This window comes from Cibotium barometz, chromosome 35 (genome assembly GCF_041138505.1).
Source record: "Cibotium barometz isolate CiBa-2024 chromosome 35, ASM4113850v1, whole genome shotgun sequence".
Taxonomy (NCBI): Eukaryota; Viridiplantae; Streptophyta; class Polypodiopsida; order Cyatheales; family Cibotiaceae; genus Cibotium; species Cibotium barometz.
The window spans coordinates 1,546,934-1,567,948 of record NC_141080.1 but is presented as its reverse complement, the minus strand read 5'-3'; the positions used below and the strand labels follow the sequence as shown (position 1 = coordinate 1,567,948).

General features: G+C 45.3%; 1 protein-coding gene across 2 annotated transcripts in view; it reads right to left on the bottom strand.

Moving 5' to 3' along the window:
- Positions 1 to 14,806, bottom strand: part of LOC147618035 (4-hydroxy-tetrahydrodipicolinate synthase, chloroplastic-like) — a 41,140-nt gene extending 26,334 nt beyond the window's left edge. Inside the window, exon 1 of one of the 2 annotated variants that reach the window (XM_086775273.1) lies at positions 14,520 to 14,806. The gene's annotated coding sequence lies outside the window, so the exon portion shown is untranslated. The remainder of the gene's footprint in view (positions 1 to 14,519) is intronic. The other variant, XM_086775272.1, reaches the window with a different exon arrangement.
- Positions 14,807 to 21,015: the final 6,209 nt, after the last annotated feature.

Below are 21,015 nucleotides of genomic sequence, written 5' to 3'. Positions count from 1 at the left end.
GATTTGGATATGGCCTTCAGACTTTTGAAAGATAAAGTCAAGAAAGCACCTATCTTAGCATTGTCTGATCCTAGTCGGCCTTATGTTCTTGAAACTGATGCCAGTGACTATGCTATCGGGGCTGCTTTATTTCAAGATGGTAGACCGGTTGCTTTTGAAAGTAAAAAGCTAGACGACACTCAATCTCGTTGGCCAACCCTTGAGAAGGAGCTTTATGCTGTGATTCATGCTCTCAAGGTTTGGAGACATTATTTATATGGCTCCAAGTTTGTGGTATTGACTGATCATCAGTCAATCAAGTATGTGTGTGATGCGGATGATTTGAGAGGCAGGAAAGCTCGTTGGACAGAGTTAATGCAAGATTTTGATTTTGAGATCCGTTATCGGAAAGGGTCCATGAATAATATTGCAGATGCGCTTAGTCGGATTAGAGAGGTGAATACTTTGTCGTTCACCGAGATTTCTACTGACTTATTTCAGTCATTGAGAGGGCTTTGCAGGACTGATAGTTATTTTGGTCCATTTTGGCAGAAGATCCAGGACGGGAGCTCATTGATTGACCAAGACTCGGTGACTGAGCAGTCTACTATTCAGGCTGCAGGAGGTCAGTGGATGATTCGGAATGGTTTACTATTCCGTAATGACAAAATTTGTGTACCACAGATCCCGGACATTAGGTCCAAGATTCTGAGGGAGTGTCACGACGCCCCTTCTGCTGGACACCCTGGGGTACACAGGACACTATCTTTAGTGAAACATACTTTTTATTGGCCAAAGATGAAAGGGTATGTAGAAGATTATGTTCTCAAGTGTCAGATTTGTCAAGCAAATAAAGCTGAACGCTTTAGACAGGCTGGGTTGTTGCATCCTTTGCAAATCCTAGGTAATAAATGGGAAAGTATTTCCATGGATTTTATTACCGGATTGCCAAGAACACATCAAGGCCACGATTCTATTTGGGTTGTGGTAGATCGCTTGACAAAAATGGCTAGATTTTTACCGACCCGGAAGACTATTACAGCTACGCAATTAGCTCGGCAGTTTATCGAGCAATTGTTTAGACTGTACGGGTTACCCGCAGGACATAGTCAGTGATAGGGACTCTAAGTCTACGAGTGACTTTTGGAAACTTGTTTTTGAGAAGTTGGAAACAACTTTGAATTTGAGTTCCTCTGATCATCCTCAATCTGATGGCCAGACTGAAAGAGTGAATCAGATTTTGGAGGATATGCTTCGAGCATATGTATCCAAAAGACAGAGTTCATGGGAGGATTATTTTCCTATGTTAGAATTTGCATCTAACAGTACTAAGCATACGAGTACAGGGTTTAGTCCTTTCATGCTTATGTACGGTTTTCAACCTAGATCACCTGTTACAGTAGGATTCTCGGGACTTCAGCATGATGCAGCACGTAATTTTTTGCAAGATATGCAGGAAATGTTACAAGTTGCGAAGGAATCTATTAGAAGTGCTCAAGACCGAGACAGGTTTTATTCTAATAGACATCGTTCACCCAGAGAGTTCTCTGAAGGAACGATGGTGTATTTGCGAGTTCCGAAAGATTCCGAGACTTTACGGACAGGTAGATCTCCGAAATTATCCCCTAGATACTGTGGACCATTTCGTGTTACACGACGGATTGATTCAGTTACATATGAATTGGATTTGCCTTCTCATGTGAAAGTTCATCCTGTATTTCATGTCAGTAGACTTAAGGAAGTACTGGGTGGAGCAGATCAGTTAGTTACTCCTCAAGAAATTATAGATGTCTAGGACATGACATTTGTTCCGCACGAACCTGAAAAGATTCTTGGATTTCGTGAACGAAGATTGCGTCATACGCTTATCACGGAATACAAGATCAAGTGGAAGGATCGTGTTGAGGAGGACGCTACATGGGAGACATTGACTTCTCTTCAGAGAGATTACCTTGGCTTTTTAGTGAGCTCAGGAGTGAGCTCTCAGAGGAAGGGGAGTATGTCATGTGCACAGTGGGTATCTACCGTGTGCTATACGCATGCAAGACTAGGTTCGAGGCTTGGGGAAGCTTGGAACTAGGCAGGCTGATTGACGAGCTGAGTTAGGGATATACTAACGGGCGGGCACCCAAGTATGGACGGGCGGGCGGCCAAGTGTGGACGCCCGATGACCGGCCAAGAGCCTATAAAAGGGTGGCCAAGGTTAGTTATTGTGATATGGAGAGTCTCGCAAGTTTGTGAGAGCTCTATGGTCTTGGAGCCTGGATCTAGTGCAGACGTGCACCTGCTTTATGCAGCCGAGGCCGGCAGCAGTCTCGAGGCCCGCGAGGGCAGCTTCGTGGCGGTATGGGACGTCGCGAGGAGGAGATTGGTCAGTACGTCAACCTAGTTAGCTCAGCTCGTGGCTCGGTGGGGACAGCCAAGACTGTACGGCTGTCATGGTTGGGAGGTGAGTCAGGCCTGCACCCCCTTGCTTGTTGTTTGTTCGTTGTTTACAGGATTCGAGTTCGAACCAAGATCGATCACGAGGGGATCCGTGGGGATTTGACACATGAGGATGTCCATTGGTTAGTTGAGGGTATCCTATCATCTTCCGATAGAGTCAGGGAGGGCACAAGGTATTCCACGGGAGGAGCGCATTTGCAAATTATGTACATCTGGGAAGATAGAGGCAGAGCAGCATTACCTACTCAAAATATTAGATATGAGGGAGGTTCTGTAAGACCAGCGGGGCGTGCCGTGACAGATTCCACCACGTATCCAAGAGAGAGAAATATAGAGAGAGGAAGAGATAAATGGGTTAGGGAACTTTGCACAATACACACACACTGAGCGGGGAACAGGCCCCGCCCCCTTTCAAGTATTTATTCCGGAACAATCCACGGGCTCGCAATCCAAGATCAATACAACCAATGAATACAAAATCAAACAAATATGTCGATGTAGAAATCCGGGTCGAAGTCGATGTCGAGGCACAAGATCTCTGATGCCAAGCACACCACAAGGGTGACTCACAAGAATCTCTCACCGGGCTAGAGTTCAAATCCAATGAATTCAAGTCCAATGATTCCAAGTGCAAGTCCAAGTCCAAGTCCAGATCCACGTCCAAATCCAAATCCAAAGTCCAAGTCCAAAGAATTCCCTAGCTTGTACACCAGGTGCTCACGGGATGATATCATTAGTAGACTCAATGCCCAAACCGAAGCAAAAGCAAACCTCAAATAGAGGTCCCACGAAGAAATATACATATATCAAATCAGGTCCTCAGCTGGTAACCTGTAGATGGCTCAAAGCAGCAGATGGCGGTAGTGTAGAAAAGCATTGCTGACTGCTTTGCTAGGCATTGAATGGACGAATCAGGTGACACTGCTGAGGAAGCATAGGTGGTACAGGCGCTAAAGAGGTGGCGCAAGTGGCTCGGACCACACCGACAGCTGTTGACAGCAGTGGCGCAAGCGGCTGGTACTAGCTGGCTGGCTGCGCTTCTGACTGCACTACTGGCTGCGCTGCTGTAGGCAGCTAAAACAAGTAGCACAGAGGCTGGTGGTAGGTGGCTATGACAGGCGCAGCGCTGGTTAGCTGTGCTTGGTTGGCTGCAGCGCTGGAAGCGTAGCACAACAACAAGGTGTAGGCGTTCAACAAAATGGTAGTGCACAGCAGGAGGTACGACGACGACACTGAACAGCAGGTGGCGGCTTTAGCACAGGTAGCGGCTCCCGTACAATGGTGCAAACAGCAGGTCCGTACAATACAGTGGGGAGAGGGTGGCGACGAAGATGAAAGTCCTCTTCCACTTGATGATGGTGAGGATAATCTCCAAGTTTCAATGAATGAGGAGAAGGGAGAGGTTCATGCTTATTTTATACTTGAAGGGATCTTGCTTTTTGCCAAAAAGAAGCTATCGTGCTTTTGCTTTGCCTTTTCACTTAGCTTTTCTCTTTTTCACTTTATACAATAAAATATTACTCAAATATGACCAGCTTTTCAAAGTTCTTTTATGCTTTGCTTTTCAGGCTTCAGGGCCTTGCTTTTTGGCCCTACAGCTGAGGACGAGGTTGCTTTACCAATTGTGGCTAGAGGTGCAAGCTGGCAAGACCCTTGCATTCTTCATCTTCTTCTCTCCATCATAAGGCTCAAGCATTCCCAAATCGGTGAACATCTTTGGCACCACCGCTATCAGAGAAGCACCCTAGCTTAGGACCCCCTTACTATACTTTGAAATTGGAGTATTGACATAACCTGATTAGAATGCAAATCCATCAGTTGGTATTTTTGACTCGTGTTTTGTTATTTGTTTTGTTGTTTACTTGATTACCTTGGTGCAATGGAGCATGGACCAACCCTTCAAGCTCAAGTTGCACATATGCGAGTAAGTATTCTCTTCCATTTTCTTTACTTCAAGCTATTTCTTCTTGCATTTTCTTAATTTTTAAGATTTGGTTCATTTTAGGCATTATCTCACCATTAAACCTTGTAAAAACACCATTAGGTTGCATTACACATGTTATTAGGTAGATTAGGAGTGTATTAATCATCCTATCAAATCAAAAACCCAAAAATACATCATTAAGAAAGAATCACGCAGGTAAAACCTAGATTTTTTGGCCAAAACTATGAAAACTGCTCTCTGGTTTGCCTGCGTACATGCTCGACAGAGCCTAAGAATACACATTCACAAGTAGGAATGCATGCATGTTCCTACGCCTAACATCATGCATGCATGCATGCATGTTACATGCAAAGTTACTTACATGCATGCATGTCACATGCAAAGTTATCTACATGCATGCATGCAACATGCAAAGCTACCTTCATGCATGCATGTCACATGCAAGCCTACCTACCTGCATGCATGCTACATGCAAGCCCATGCAACCATACAAGTAATACAAGCTCATGCAACCTCACCTTGTTGCATGTAATCTCATCCGCTAGCATGTAAAGCTATCTCCCCCATCCAAGTCTATAAAAGAGGACCTACCAACTATGAGAAATTTTCTCATTCCATTTTGCTCACATCTACTTGATGCCTAGAGCTGGGCACCCTACTCCAGCCCTCTCCTGGCACTCCTCTCAATTAGGCGCCCTTTTTTCAGCCCCCTTCTGGCGCCTTAATAGCTGTGCAGCCTGATTTCAGCCCCCTCCTGGCATAGCTACTGCTGTACGACCTATTTTCTGCCCCCTCCTGGCATAGTTACTGCTGTATGACCTGTTTTCAGACCTTTTTAGGCAGCCCAAAGCTGTGTGGCAGCATTAGAGCTGTACAACCAGCAATTCCAGCCATTTATCTACACGTTTGCTACTGCATTGCACATGGATGAAACCATCGCCCATGTCTTGATCTTGTAGTGATGTGGGGACCAGGCAACATTGTTTCAGCATTAGGCTCAACAAGGCTAAACACTGATCAATCCTAGATGAAGGTGCACAGGTCCAAGGTACAGGAAAGTGCACAAGTACAAGGCCCAAGGAAAGGAACACAAGACATGGAAGAATTCCTAGGAGGTTGGTTGGTGGTGTTCCACAAGGCCCAAGGGAATGGCAATCCTATGAGTCGGATGCCACTTGGGGCACACTAGGAAAGGCTTTCAAGCATCAGTTCCAGGGGAGGATGATCCTCCAAGGGGTGGAGTGAAAGTGCCATACTCAAATACTCGGGAAAGAAGACAAGAGACTTGTGTTCAGGGACAGGGCAGGAATGGAACGGGGACTGGATGGAACAGATGCACAGATCTTCATCAGAGTCAAAGTGGATTTGGAGAGTTTGTGTACTGGATAACGTTGAGATTAGGAGGAATATCTTAATCGAATTTCACAACGCTCCTACAACAGGGCATTGGCGGATACAAAATACTTATGATTTGGTAAACAAATGTTTTATTGGCCTAAGATGAAGGTGGATGTCCAAGATTATGTAGTGAAATGTCATCAGTGTCAAGTGAACAGAGCTAAACGCTTTAGGACTGAAGGGTTGTTACATCCTTTGGAGATTCCTTTTAACAAATGGGAAAGTATTTCCATGGACTTTATTGTGAAATTACCATAGACCAACAAAGGGCATGATACTATCTAGGTAGTTTTAGACAGGCTAACGAAGACGGCAATATTTCTACCCGCAAGGACAATAATAGCTTGTTGAGCAGCTTTTCAGATTGTATGGTCTGCCTTGTGACATAGTAAGTGACAAGGACTAAGTTTTTTGTACATTTCTGGTAGCTAGTTTTCCAAAAACTGAAGGCTACGCTGAGTATGAGTTTGATCATCCTCAATCTGATGGGCAAATAGAGAGTGTGAGTCAAGTTTTGGAGGATATGCTTTATGCATACGCCTCTAGACGACCATTTGATCACCCCTGTGTGTCACAAGATGGAAGTATGCTTACACTAATTGTAGGTCATGAGGCTTCATGACGTGCCTATTTAAAGGCCTCCCTCCCCACTGTTGTAACTATCCATTTTCCAGCTCATATTGTCAATACCTATCTGCTGGTGAGTATAAGCCCATGTTGACACATGCGGAAGCTTCTGTGGCCAGATCATTACTCAACGGAAACACAGCACTCCCACTCGATGCTTGATGCACAAAGAACTGGATAAAAACGCAAGAGAGAAAGCAGTTACCTAACCTACTCAAAATCTTATTTATATACTTGTCTGTTACAATGCCATGATGGAAGCTGAGCTTCCCTTGAAAAGGTACTTGCACTTCTACCTAATGACCCAAGTCCCAAGTGGGAACTTGAATGAATAACTAAAAGATCTGGTCCTCTTTATATAGGCCCTTATAAATCTGCCCAACTGGACCAACTCTGGCCGACTGGACCAAATCTGGCCGACCAGCATTTAATGCTGCCGACCAGCACAATCCTGGCATTTTCCTCCTGTCATGCTGCTGCTGGCTGCCTACCGACTGCTGGCTGCACTAATGAAAGCTCCACGCTGCCCTTCACAGCCTTGTGAGGCTGCCGCCTGGTCCACGCCTTCTCATCCACTGTTGCTGGTCACTGGCTACAGCCCTCTTGGTCCCACTCAGCCCTAAAAGGTGTCTGACTCTGTCCCACTGTCCAGATCCGAAGAAGCATGTCCACGTGGCATGCACATGACATCCCCCCTTGCTAAACTTGATGACGGGGATCCAACCTGCCTCTTTGGATGACTGTCATCATCCCTCATTCCCTGCCGTGTCTCCTCACTGTCATCCTTGGATGTCTGGCAACTTGACTTGACCTGGAAAACATTGCTATCCTCCGCGACTGCTCCGCTTGAAGAACTTGCATCCTGATCCACTCAGTCCCCCTGCCTTCATGCCCTGTCCCTTGAACACAGGGTCTTGGGTCCTTCCCTGAGGCTGATCACTGGCATCTTCGCTCCACCCTAGGATGACTACCATCCCTTGGAACCAGTATTCCTATGGACTCACCGGTATGCCCTTTGGCATCCACCCACGGACTGCCTTTTCCCTATGGCTTTGCTGAACACCGACCATCCTCCTTGATACTTTGGAGAGGTATCGAGGTGCATGATGTGAGCAGGCCTCCCTCGTCACGAGACTTCAACTGCAAAGCAGTCTTGATGTGGACAATGCATGACTTCCCAGGCTATGGCAAGTGTTCAGGTAAGCATTGCACTTCTAATTATGAGTAGGCAAAGCCTTAGCTGTGTTCCTTGCCCCGGACTGTGCACCTTCTCTTGGGACTGCTCTTGGAGCACTGTAAATCCTGCTAAGTGCTGGCGTTTTGATACCAATGACACATGCGGAAGCTTTTGTGGCCAGATCATTACTCAACGGAAACACAACACTCCCACTGGATGCTTGATGCACAAAGAACTGGATAAAAACGCAAGAGAGAAAGCAGTTACCTAACCTACTCAAAATCTTATTTATATACTTGTCTGTTACAATGCCATAATGGAAGTTGAGCTTCCCTTGAAAAGGTACTTGCACTTCTACCTAATGACCCAAGTCCCAAGTGGGAACTTGAATGAATAACTAAAAGATCTGGCCCTCTTTATATAGGCCCTTATAAATCTGCCCGACTGGACCAAATCTGGCTGACCAGCATTTAATGCTGCCGACCAGCACAATCCTGGCGTTTTCCTCCTGTCGGCGGGCTGCTGCCGGCTGCACTAATGAAAGTTCCACGCTGCCCTTCACAGCCTTGTGAGGCTGCCGCCTGGTCCACGCCTTCTCATCCACTGTTGCTGGTCACTGGCTACAGCCCTCTTCGTCCCACTCAGCCCTAAAAAGGTGTCTGACTCTGTCCTACTGCCTGTCCAGATCCGAAGAAGCATGTCCACGTGGCATGCAAGTGACACATGTAAACCCTTAGCTATAATACAACTTGATCTTGTCTGACATCTCTCTCTTTGCTATCTCTCCCTCTGCTCTGTTTTGCTTCCGCATTGTGTAATTCTAGCATGGTATCATCGCTCTAGATCCCAGCTGCCTCATCTGCGATCTTTCCCCTCCTTCCTCCTGCGTTTTTTGCAGCAAACAGTGGCTACGTTTTTTGACAACCAGGTGGCTGCATTTTCTCCTGCTCGCCCTCCTTCCTCAGCGTTTTTCTCTTGCCGTGCTCCTGCCACCTCGGTTTTCACCTGCTAGGTGCAAAGGTGCTGTGCTGGGTGCTGCGTTTTTGCTTCCTCAAGCTTCTGCAGCAGTGTCACGAGGAGTGTGGGCTATTTTACAGTAGTGGAGGGCAGTTCTTTTGTGTGTGCTGCATCCTGACAAGTAGCTCCGACGGTTCTTCCGCTACCCTCCCTTCCCATTGGGCGCTTCCGGTAAGTTTTGTGGGCTTGTTTTGCTGCTGTCCAGCCTCTATCTGCCTCAGTTTTCTGAGGGGGGCTGATCAGTCCTCATGGTTCGTGTTGTTGGAGTGTTGGAGATTGGTACTGGAGTGGTGAGATTCAATGAATTCAAAGGTGTGCTTGCAGAAGGTGGACTATTGCTATGGATATGGGTCCCCCCTTACAAACAAGGAGGACACGCCAATGCTTATTGGAAGCTGATTTTGCGGGTCTCGCCGTCCTCATCTCACAAGGTAAGGTTAGGGCGTCACTTAATGGTCAGGATCAAGCACTTGCTACAATGCAAAAGAAAGTTCGGAGCCGGTGCTACTCTTGTGGGAAGAAAGGTCACTTGGCAATGAAAGAACGCGGAACAATAGAGCATCCCGCGAGTGGAAGCATAGCCCGTGGACAAAGGCCAGCAGCAACTCGCCGGTTCCCCCCCCCCCCCCCCCCAAAAAAAAAAAAAACCCACCCCACCCGAAGATCCCGTGAAACCACCATAAAGGTGAGGGATGGTGGGAGACCAATGTGCATTTAGCCCTATATAGAGGGGTCAAGTTCACCCCAACCCCTCTATTATATAGAGTAGTCAAGTTCACCACCATAAACGTGGGGGATGATGGGAGACCAATGGGCATTTAGCCCTATATAGAGGGGTCAAGTTCACCCCAACCCACTGTGGGATATTACACAACCACATGGTAGCATGAGGAGCAGGAGGGCAAGAGTTCATTCCAACACCCCCTGGAAACGAAGCCCGATGTCGAGCAGGAGCTCACAAGGCTCTAATACCATGAAAGAACGCGGAACAACAGAGCATCACACAAGCGGAAGCAAAATGGATAGAGGTGAACAACCGGCCGGGTCCCACCCCCACCCGAAGATCCTATGAAACCACCATAAAGGTGGGGGATTAGGGAGACCAATGGGCATTTAGCCCTATATAGAGGGGTCAAGTTCACCCCAACCCACTATGTGGGATATTACACTCCCCCATGGCAATGTGAGGAGCAGAATCGCAAGGGTTCATTCTAACACACAAAGGATTGTTTGTCCGAGAAGAAGGACAAAGCCAAGGTGGAGGACCATAGTCACAAGGGACAGTAGCTTGGGACACCGGGACACGTCAGAAACGGGGACGGAAGGGGACAGTCGGAAGAAGGGGATGGTCGGATGCCCCCGGAGGCGTCCCTCACAAGGGATGGGGGACGGGGACGGCTGCTAGCCAGGGAACGTTGTGGGGGACGGAACTGTGGGGGGACGGCAGGGAGCCGTTGCACCCTGCAACAGCCGTTTTTTTGCCCGTTTTCTGGCCGTTTCTGGCTGTTTGGGGACGCCTTGGCCTTTGAGGCTTGAGCCTTGGCCTTTGAGGCTTGGCCTTGGCCCTTGAAGCTAGGGCCTTGGCCCTCGCCTTTCTCTTGCCTTGGCCTTTGAGGCTTGGCCCTTTCCTCTCTCTCTTGCCTATCTAATATCTATATAAGAACAAGGCTACAAGCACACACACACACCTTCAAGAGCAATTCCCTCTCTCTAGTCTCTTGAGTCTTGAGTCTTTGGCACTTTGCAAGTTTGCTCATTGCTCAAGCCTCAAGCTTGAAGCGGCAAGCACCACTCTATGAGTGTATCTACTCTCTCTAGTCTCTCTCCCTCAAGCTTCTAACTTCCAAGTTCCAAGCCTCTCACACAAGGGCCAAGGCTCTACTATCTAGACTCTCTCTCTCTCTCTCTCTCACCTCTCCCTCAAGCCTCTTGAGTCTTCCAACTTCCAAGCCTCTAGGCTCTCACACAAGCACTCTAGAGTCTAGTCTCTAGTCTCTCTCCCTCAAGGCCCATTTTGACTAGTAGCATTAGCTTCCCACTCTCCCTAGTTGCTGCTTCTGGATGCTCCCTACTGATGTATTGTAGGGCTAGATACTTACCTTCAGTTCTTTCTTTTCTTTTCCAGACAGTGTATTAGATGTCACATGGTTGTAACTTTGGTCTCATAGGTCACTTTGGCCTTTTGAAGACGTTAATATAACATTTCATTTCTCTCTCCCTCTCTGAAGGCTCAAGGCTCAAGCCATCTGCAACCATGGCATCCTCCTTACGTGCCGGGACTTCCTGTAGAAGGACGACGGGATGGACATGGTGGGAGGAGATTAACTACACCCCATCTGCTCATGGAGGCAGTTCTCAGCCATGGGCATGCAAGCTTTGCCCGTATCGGCAAACGGGTGGCGCCGACAAAGTGCGAGCCCATCTCTTGCATGAGAGTGGGCATGAGGTGTGGTTTTGCACGAATGTCACGCCTGAAAAGAGACGAGAACTTCTTGACAAGCTTGCAGTCTACGAGGCGGTCGAAGCGGCAAGGACACCACGAGTGGCCGTGGATCCCACAACGATGGGAAGAGGAACTCAAACCTCTACGATGGAGTCATGTGGTGGATCGGGATCATGCACGCCATCACCTTCACCATCGAGTTGGAATGTTGCTCCATCCATGACGCCGGCACCCTCCATCTCCACGGCCTCTCAACCCTTGCATGGCCCAAGGCGACAATCTACACTTGGGGAGAATTGGAACCCCAAGTTGAAGGACGAGGTGGATATGGTGGTGGCCCGCTTCTTCTTCCACGACCACATTGCCTTTCAAGCGGCTAGGTAAGTGCAATCGATCATTGCCAATTCATCATTCATGTTTTCATCATCCTAGTCCCCTTCTCATTAGTAAATTGCTTTCTTGAATAGGTCGGAATACTTCAAGGTCATGGTTAAGAAGATTGGGGAGTATGGCTCAACCTATATGCCCCCCTCATCCGAGAGCTTGCGCACTACATTGCTCAAGAAGGAGAAGCCTATTGTAGAGCAAGCGGCCGACAACACAAAGCAGCAATGGGAGAGGAACGGGACTCTCCCTCATTGTGGATGGATGGAGCAACACCCGCAAGAGGAGTATTCATGGCGTGGTTGCATATTCCCGCGGAGAGATGTACTTCATCTCATCTCATGATGCATCCGGGATCGGGAAGACCGCGGATGTGCTTGCGATGGAGTGGGCTACCACCATGGAGATCATTGGCCCCGAGCATGTAGTGGGCTTTGTTGCGGCTGGGGAGCCTTCCAATAGGGCGACGGGAGCTATCCTCCAAGGTATGTATGGATATGTCATGGTGTCCTTTTGTATGGCTCATTGCCTAAACAACCTCCTCAAGGACATAGGGGCATTGCCATGGATCAGCCCGCTCATTGAGGACGCCAACACCATGGTCTCCCTTGTCCTCAACCACCAAAGACTTCGGCATGAATTCAACAAGAGGTCCTCTCTCTCTCTCCTCAAATATTCCGACACCCGATTTGCCTATGACTTCCTCATGTTGGGCCGGTTGAAGGATTGTAGTGGTGCTTTGAGGGGGCTTTTCCTTAGTGACGAGTTTGTCAACATGCAAGAGTCCCGTACAAACACTGGCCAAGAGTGTAGGTTACGGGCGGATGACGCCTCTTGGTGGGAGCATGTGAAGACCACAGATGCTATGGTGAGGCCCATTGTCCACCTATTGAGGATTGTAGACGCTATGCAACCATGCATAGGCAAGGTCTACGAGGCCATGGATCACATGATAGAGAAGTTGAAAGACTTTGTGCCTGATGAAGACAAATACGAGGAGATCCATGCCTTGTGTCTAGGAAGGTGGAATTCCTACTACTCTCCATTGCATGCAGCAGCTTATGTGGTGGACCCAAAATTCCAAGGCAACAAGCAAGGGAGCGACCAGGAGATGAGCGCTGGATGGAGGATCATCTTGGACCGTCTTGTGCCTAATGCATCGGTTAGGCGCAAGATCAAGGACCAACTTTCCATGTACAAGTCATTTCATGGCTCCTATGGTTGTCATGATGCATAGATCGAGGTGACACCTTCAACTTAAGCATGAGAGTGTGAAAAGCCTCGTCGAGCCTCTCGTTCCAAGTGATAGAGCTATTGGATTTTTGTCCCCGTCCTCTAAGGAGGTTCGTTAAAGGAACAATCAGTTTTGAATAAACCCTCGTTGACTTCTTAAGAAAGATGATGAATAGCCTGAAGGTGCTCGCTCATAGTCCGAGGAATTGGCCAATCCAGCACCTTCTAGATCCACTCAAGTTCAATGCGGGAGAGGGAAAGGGAGAGACAGACCAGACTGCCCTCCATCTCACGGAAAAGACAACTGCCACCCTTACCAGGAGGTAGCTGAATATCATGGATTGCAAATGGATCGTCTCCCTCCAATTCAGTACAACCTAGACTCCCCACACCTCGACCTCTCATGACATGAGATCAACCGGATCATCTGGTTGGATCTACTCGGCCCCAGACTTGTGTGACATCATCAAAGATAGGGACGAAACGTGAGTTTTACACAGAGCATTTTTTGAGACTCACTGGGAATGAATTCTTTGATATCCCAAGGTACAGGCAGATCCACATGTCACATGACATTGCGATTGGTCAGCTCAGAGTGTCCTCCCACCCCTATGGTGCATATTTTGCATCTCCACTCCTCTCGTGGGATGTTCTCGGCTCTCCCAGTCTCTACTTGGAGGCGGAGGTAGAGGATGAGACCCACTATACATTCATATGCCCAGCGTATTATGAGTTACGGGAAAGATTTCACTGCCTCTTGCAGGACAGGTTCGGGCCACTGTCATGGGTGATGCAGTATGAGGACCAGAAATGTCTCAGGATATACCTGATAGAGGACCATAGCAGTTCAATCAGGGCCTCACTTCACACTCATTCACATTTTCCAATGAAGGTGACCTTCATGAGGCTTTCAAGAGAAGCAACTTCTCTTAAACTGTCTGGATAAATCAACCACATCAATCTTACTTCATAGAGCTCCATACCGACGTAGTTCAAGCCTCGATATATCTTTTAAGGGGGAGCCGTTATATGGTAGTATTTCAATCAGTCACAAACTACCTGTGCTACACATCCAGGAAGTGTCACCATCGTACTGATAGAAGGCTTGTTCCAGGTGCCTGAGAGGCATCCACCCCCAGGGTCAAGCTCAGCACAAAAGATCCATCATCTTCAGCCACAAATACAGGCACACAGACAGTTGAGTGACCTAGTGAGCGCATTAAAGTGTCAGCGTGGGTTCCAAAGATGGGCAAGCATACCATTTTGACCAGCCAAACAGTTTCCTGGTCAGGCCAGCAGTTGGGAGCTTAGGCAGCCTGTAAACGGCCACACCACTACCGTTTTTCATCATTCAACTTCCAGCCCCCCCGGCATTCAGATGAGTGCACTAGTCCCAGAAAAAAAAAACCAGGCATAGTATCAGATATAAAATGGGATCAAAATTTCAATATTCCTTTCATTCACACTGTTCCCAAATTTGTACCACTGCTCCAAAGAAGACTTGATCAGGACTTGCTCTAACGCCTCTGCCTTTGAGAAAAGCAGATGGTGGCCAACTTTAATCTATGGTGGGAACAACTCCAATGAAAATTCATAGGTTTCCTAATAGCAACACAGCAGTCAAGGAAATGATCACAACATCTGAGAAGCTTCTGGAGTGTGCAGCATCTTGGAAAATCACAAAATGTGGTTCGCATAAAGGGCATGCCTTGTACCAGGCATCACATGGACAAGATCTCAGTGAAGGTACAGATTACAGATGCCTAGGTATAGACAGTATCTTGAACTCTTTGCTCAACGAAGAAAAGGGACCTTCATTTTTCCTGAAAACGAAACGAACACGTGCGAAAAGAAAGCAGTGGAGATCACACCTCAAATTGCTGTTCAGGATCATATGGCGCGTGCAGGTTGCTCGTGTGTCCCTTCAGTCGCCAGGGAGGGGATAGCCGGATGCCCTCAATTTGAAGAAGCTTGCGCGGACCAGAAATCCACCTATGCGTTCACCGTCGGCGGGCGGACAACTCTGGGTTGGTGCACGGTTCTTGAGCAAAACCCCGGCACATAAGGTTGCAATTGAAGTTCTAACAATTTTGAAAAATTTGTAAAAATTTAAGGTCTGCGAGGGGAGTTTTAATTTTCGGGATCTCAACGCTTTTCCAACGTGTTTTCAGGGGTTTGGCAATATTTATACAAATGGCACTAGATTTTCAAGGCTATCAACAAAGGTCCACGATGGATAGGGAATGGACAAGGGAGACTCCCCATCCACAAGCATGGGCGAGGCAAATCTCCCAAAATTTGAGGATCTTGATACTTTTTCTACATGTTTTTCAAGGTTTTGCATGATGTGTAAAGGCACTCAATATAGTTATACAGTTACTTCCTTTAGAAACCACCTCACCACCTCTTTCACCAAAACGTAGGTTGTTCATTGGTGGTGGTAAGTCCATGGTTGCAAAGTGACCCCACCCATCAACTTCTTGCATAAGTTCATTGGGGGGGAAGGAGCTTAATATAGTAAAAATTCATATGTTTGATCTTGAAAGGGGAGGGGGTTTATGGCCAGGCTATGTAAAGGGCCTTCTTAATTGGATAAAAGGATGAAGACAAAGCTGTTATGGCTCACCCACCTAACCCTCCTTGAAGCACATCCACCAATAAGAGATTACCTTTGGTGAACCATAATTGTTATGAGGATCTTTCCAATGGCCGAGCTCGTAACCCTTGAGGTCTCCAAGCTCTACAACTCCTGTAATTCCACCGCACCTCCCGCGAGCATTGTCACACCGCCATGTTGCACTACCCGTACTTGTCCCTCCTCTCACCTCACACTCACTAGCATGCATTAGGGAGAGAGATTAGCAAGAGCAAGACTCAATTGTACAATGGAAGAGTGTTGTATTATGAGAGAAATTCACTTATATAAATGGAAGAGTGTTGTATTATATAAATGGCTATAAGTGTTCACTTATATACATGGCCATAAGTGTTCACACTCACTTAAATTGTGTGGCTAGCCGGGCACTTTAGGCTAATAAAGGCCTAATGCTATTACAATGACTACTCTCATAATATATCCATGAAGTACATCACTTGGGACTTCATCCTACATGCTACCACATGCTCTTGAAGCAGGAATCGCCTTAAGTATTCCATCGAGCGTCCGTCTAAGTTGTAGATTTGGACACCATTGCTTCATATCTTGAACGTATGACCTTTTGGTGTATCTGCCTTGACTCCTTGATGTAAGATAATGGCGGTAGCTTTTGTTAACCCTAGGAATGGGTTAACATTTCCTCCTTCCTAATGGGCGATCGTGTCCTCGTGATCGCGTTGAATACCTTTGTGTGGGGAGAATCGACAAGCTTGTAGATAGTTAGTTATGTAGAGTGACGTTCAATGGTCTTTGTTACTCCGGAAGGAATAAGAAGAGCTAGTTAGTGAGAATGAAAATATTAGTAGTTTATTGGGAATTCCTAATGGGTTCGGGGGGATGGGGTTTTTTGTGAATGATTGCATTTTTATATTTGTGTGAGCATGTTTTTTTTTTTTTGCTCACTTTGTTTTTGGCAATCATAAGCTTGTTTACATGTGATTTTTGTTTAGTAGGTAATCTAAGAGATGTTAATGATGGGGGGGAAGAGAAGAAGGATCCGGAGGAACATAGACAAAATCATCAGAATGAGATTGTGTTTCTTAGTTCCTCATTTGATTCATTGAAGCGACATTCATAATTTTAAAGAAATTGGCCTGCGATGATGTCCCTTTGTGTGGTAGGATTCTTATCAAATGTTGTTGAGTAGGACTTGTTCCTACATGCTTCTTCCAATGTGCTTTTTATGTTTTTATGTATATTTGCGTGCTCTTATGAAGCAGATATATATGAAGTATAAGAATTGAGTCATATAGACTCTTATTAAACTGCTCTGTGTTGAAGTAGCCACTGGTTGGCGAGAATTGAAAGAACTACGTCAACTTGTGAGACTTATATAGATATCTTCACTAAGGATTGAAGATCGTTGATTTGTAAAGATGGTAGCGTCACTTGGAGAGATTTATAATTTGAAGGAAAACTCTAGGCGATGAGTTGTACCATTGACCAGGTTTTCACCCACCATGGCCCCCCTATCTAGAGATGTACTTGGAAAGTTGTTAATGGTGAGGCTTTGGTGCAAATGTCCTCCAATGCATGAGTATGGATATGTACTCATGGAGCAACTACATAGCCAAAAGAATAGTAAGCTATAAGCTTAACAAAATATAATGGCTATTGAAGATCCTTGGGAGTTGCTTGTGATATTCTACCACTTCTAAGTAGACCATATGTGTGACTCCCTTGTATTTGTGTTTTTTTTTTGGCTACCACCTTGCGAGCAACCGGTTCTTGTGGCTAGTCTCCTTTTTGAGAGAATAGGTTTTATGTCTGCCACGTAGCTTTTGCACTTACACTTCACATCCAGAGGGGTGAAAAGAGCATTGTGAGTTTGTCTTTGATGCGCTCATAAAGTCTCTGTTTGCAGACGTGGGAATTGATTCTTAAATTTTTAACTAAAATGTTGTCGAGGTGGTAGGTAAGACTGTTGGTTGGTTACCATTGGGGTTGCTTGAACATAAGCTCTTGTGTAGGTGTTGAATGCATGAGTGGTTGAGTGACTTGCTTGGTGTTTCTTGGGCCTCCATTCTTATCAAACTTTAGGTGAAGCTGTTGGGGTTGAAGTCGATGGTGAGGCTTTCTTCACGTTGTTCGATTTTGGCAACCATATGATGGTATTACCTTCATAATATCCTTGTTGTTGAAGCACGTGCTCAGGCATCCATCTTTGATGAACATTATAAATTGGTGGCTGATGCCTTTGGTGCTGAGGTTTGTTTCTGCTTAGGTGACTTTTTGATGCGCTTGGAAATCCAAGCGTTGGTATTACTTTGGTAGTACCCTTATGCTTGCAGTAATCTTTTGGATACCCACACTTGCTGAGATGTTAGAGTTCGCTGAGGAACTTGCATAGGCTTTTGTGAGATGGACAGTGCTATGGAGTACTTTTCTTTTTCCTTGGCCTCTGAGTGCTACGTTGAGGAAGAGTCTTTGACTATCGAGGCACCCAAATTTGATTGGCACCTTCATAGTAGCCTTGAGCGACAAGTAGCTGCTTCTCCACCCACATTTTGATACCATTAAGATACCTTGATTTTTGTTGTCTTGGTGGATTTTTCTTTTTGATTAAATTGGAAGGTTGTGAGCTCTCCTTCACATTAGTTGCGCTGAGGCTGCAGGTTTGAGACTCATGGGTATTTTTGACCATGATGAGGCTAGATTCTCTTGTGGAGTGGTTGTCTCGATGATGAGGCTTTTGAGCATGCGGTTGTCTCCTTTGGTGAGGTTTGTCGATGAAGACGCATAGGCTGCGGGGCTTTTCCTTTGAGTTCCTTGTTAGATGGTTGCGCGTGGGGAACTTCTTCCAGGAATAGAAGTGGATTGCAAGGTTGTGGCATTGGACTTTGTTGGTGAGGATGAAATTGAAAGAGTAAATACAATATTGGAGTCCGTCGTTTGACGCAGATGGAAGGTCATTGTGTAAAGGGGTTTTCGTGGAAGAGACTTGTAACTTTTTGCGTTCAGCATCATAGGAATCCATTGGGTTGGATCCTCTTCCTTGCAGTATGCTATTGTCAACGTTGTATTGTTGACCATCATGATGACCCTATCGTCTCGCTGGGGCAAAGCACAGTGGTGCTTGGGTAGTAATAGTCTCTTTACATCCCAAAATCAAATATGCTTCCAACACATACGCAACCACAAAAAACTTACAAGTAAGGGGGTTAGTTTCAATATACATTTTATGTTCAAAGTACCCCAAACATGGCATGTTCAAGTCTTGTGTAAAGGGAATTCTTTCAGGATGAGCCGTGAGTGTTGGTTGACCTAACAAATCCCATAACTTGAGGGTCATGAGATTGTGTTCTTGTTGTGAAACCACTAGGATTATGGGGAGACACACCGTCTAGCTAAATACCAACTGGTTCATCTCTTCAATCAAATTACCATAACCAAAAAATTAATAAATAATCATAAAAGCATAGCATAGCATAAAAACACAAGAGAGAATCATTGGGTGAAATCTATCCCTCCTCAAGAAGTGTCGAGTTCCTTCCACTTCTTGAGTATGCTTTAGTAATAAAATTAGCCCATAAGCAAAAAATAGATGCATGCTCATGCATGGGCTTGCTCTTTACAAAGATGCGGGTTGCTTTTAACACAAGCTTAGGTAAAGTGTTCCTATCTAACCACTAAAGGATAATTACAAAAAGAACCCCAAGGGCTAATTCACATGCAAATAAATAAGTCCACGCCCAATATAACAAAAGTGAGTGGCTCAATAGGTCCACGCCCGAATACATCAAAATGGGGTGGCCAACCAATAACAATACAAAATCTCGTAGAGTAGACACTACGCAAAAATATCAAAATGAGAACCATCACGATAATAGCTAACACTATATCGCCGCCATCACATCCCAGTCAATCTGGCTTACGAGCACAAGGCCCGTCAATCTCACCAACCTACAAGGTTATCCATTCAAACATACTACAAGTTAGCAATACATGCTACAAGTCCATGACAACACATAAGTAATAAATCCAACACTTAGTTCCAGCTATGCCTAATTTCATATATCCTACACATGGAATATTCGAAATCACCCAAGTGCCATGCTTCAAACAGAGTGGTAATTAGATGTCCCCAATCAACCACAGAAGGATGGACGAACAAACCGTGACATCCCTCTTGCCCGGGATAGCAACTATCCTCAGTTGCATCATATCACAACTGACCCGTGTTTGAAAGTAAGATTGGATGATGTCGGGATAAGCGCGGAAAAATCGCTCAGGCATCCATTTAGCATTTTTGCGAGGATGATTTTTTGAAGGTCAAAAGATATCTATTATATACAGTACTTGTGTGAGTAGTAGTGGTCTCATGGTCAATAATAGCCTCAGGTTGAAGTTCTTCTACTTGGTCAACAAGATATCTATTATATACAGTACTTGTGCGAGTAGTAGTGGTCTCATGGTCAATAATAGCATCAGGTTGAAGTTCTTCTACTTGGTCAACAAGACTAGGTGCTTGCTCATATATAAGATATGTAGGAATTGGTCCCCTATAAGGTCTCAAAAGACTAATATGAAAAGAATTATGAATTCTCCAATGAGAAGGAAGCGAAAGCCTATATGCTAGGTCATTAATCTTATGAGTAATTTGAAAAGGACCATAAAAACGAGGAGCTAACTTAACAACAGGGTTAGTATCAACACTTTTAAGACATCTCTTTTCAATACGAAGCAAAACATATTAACCTTCTTGAAAAACCATGTGCTTCCTTTTCTTATTAGCTTGTTTAGTGTATTTCTCTTGTGCTTCCTTTTCTTATTAGCTTGTTTAGTGTATTTCTCTTGTGCATTAGAAATAGCTTTACGAACATGATCATGAATGGAAGTAAAATCAATGGTGAATTGATCTGCAGCTTCAATAGTGTGTGACAAATGAGCAATAGGAGTAGGTAAAACTTTTCCATACACAATTGCAAAAGGTGCTTTTCCAGTGGATGAATGCGGTGTGTTGTTATATGCAAATTGTAAAATATGGATATACTTATCCCATTGTTTAGGTTGTGATGAAACATATGCACGAAGTAAATCCAATATTGTGCTATTTGTTACTTTTGTTTGACCATTAGATTCAGGATGAAATGCAATGGAAAAATCTAATTTAGTGCCTAGATTATCAAACAATGTAGTCCAGAAATCACTAACAAAACTTAGAATCTCCATGAGAAGCAATCACTTGTGCTAAACCATGATGTGTGAAAATGTGTTTAACAAACAAATGTGCAGCTTGATGTGCAATAAGAGTCTTTTTATTACAAGGAAGGAAATATGCTTGTTTGCTAAACCTATCAACAATGGTCCAAATCATATCATTATGGTTCGTAGTAGTCAATGGAAAACCAATGATAAAATCCATAGAAATCTATTCCCAAAAGGAGAGTTAGGAATAGGAAAAGGCATGAGTAAACCAAATTTCTTACCCTTATAACTTTTCACTTTTTGACAAACATCACATTCAGACACAAATTTAGCTACATCATTTTTCATTTTAGGCCAATAAAAGTCATTAGAGATAGTCTGGAATGTAGATGAAACACCTCGATGCCCCGCATAAGGTGGCTGATGTAATTCCTTTAAAATAGAATGTCAAAAAGGTCGAGTAATGCATAATCTTTTCTGGATGAAAAGATTATCCATCATCGTAGGAATACTCAGCAAAAGGAGTCCAATGATTTTCTTTCAATCTAGACCAAATATCACTA